Below are 986 nucleotides of genomic sequence, written 5' to 3' on the forward strand. Positions count from 1 at the left end.
TGAAAATATTTAAAAATTATAACCAAATGAAGTTAATTATTATTATTTTTCAATGTGGTTTTCATAATTGTTAGGGTTTAAATTTTTACAAGTGGCCAATGTCCAAGCGACTTATAGAGTAATACTGATTATTAGCAAAAAGGAAAATTCCATATTACAAGTCAGCAAATTCTAGTACAAAACTAGTTTGTGTGTTAGAATGCTCTTTCCTTTTTAGAAAAAAAATTAAAGTGTATTTTTTTATTTTTGAGAGAGAGAGAGCATGCACAAGTGGGGAAGGGGCAGAGGGAGAGAATCTCAAACAGTTTCCACACCACCAGCATAGAGACTGATGCGGGGCTGGAACTCACAAACCGTGCGAGTCACAACCTGAGCCAAAGTTGCGCACTCAATTGGCTGAACTACCCCGGTGCCCCATAATAGCCTTTCCTTTTAAAACTGTGGAATCTTCACAAATTCGCATGTCATCCTGGCTCAGGGGCCATGCTAATCTTCTTTGTATCATTCCAATTTTAGTATATGGGTTGCCAAAGCAAATACCAGTACTGTTTCTTATGCTTTAATGCCTGGTTTAGATAAGAAAATGCTTCAACAGTATCAAGAGCTACATAGTCATCAAGGGTTAAGTTTAGTTGACCAGCTGAATAGAAGATTCAGATTTTATGTACTTATCATAAATTACTTTACTGCTAACCAGAGTTTCTGAATAGCAGTGAGAACACAGATAATAGCATTACTTATGCCCTGAGTTGGTATCAAGCCAGTCAAAAGCAAATAAAGTTGATCCTTACATCAACCTGTAAATGTATGATTTCCAGCAACTTTTATGAAATACTGAAAATGATTTTCAACCTACATTCTACTTTTATAGACTGGTGATCCTCTGTGGACTCAGGAACTAGATGGGAATCCATGAACCCATGATTTTTCACATCCCTTTTAACAAGGACATTCGTTGTCTCTAATATCCTATATCAAACCATCAT

General features: G+C 36.0%; 1 non-coding gene across 1 annotated transcript; it reads right to left on the bottom strand.

Moving 5' to 3' along the window:
* Positions 1–433: 433 nt before the first annotated feature.
* Positions 434–540, bottom strand: LOC131490703 (U6 spliceosomal RNA). Its single transcript, XR_009251203.1, has one exon. It is a non-coding gene; the product is annotated as a U6 spliceosomal RNA (small nuclear RNA).
* Positions 541–986: the final 446 nt, after the last annotated feature.

Source organism: Neofelis nebulosa, chromosome 11 (assembly GCF_028018385.1).
Source record: "Neofelis nebulosa isolate mNeoNeb1 chromosome 11, mNeoNeb1.pri, whole genome shotgun sequence".
Classification (NCBI taxonomy): Eukaryota; Metazoa; Chordata; class Mammalia; order Carnivora; family Felidae; genus Neofelis; species Neofelis nebulosa.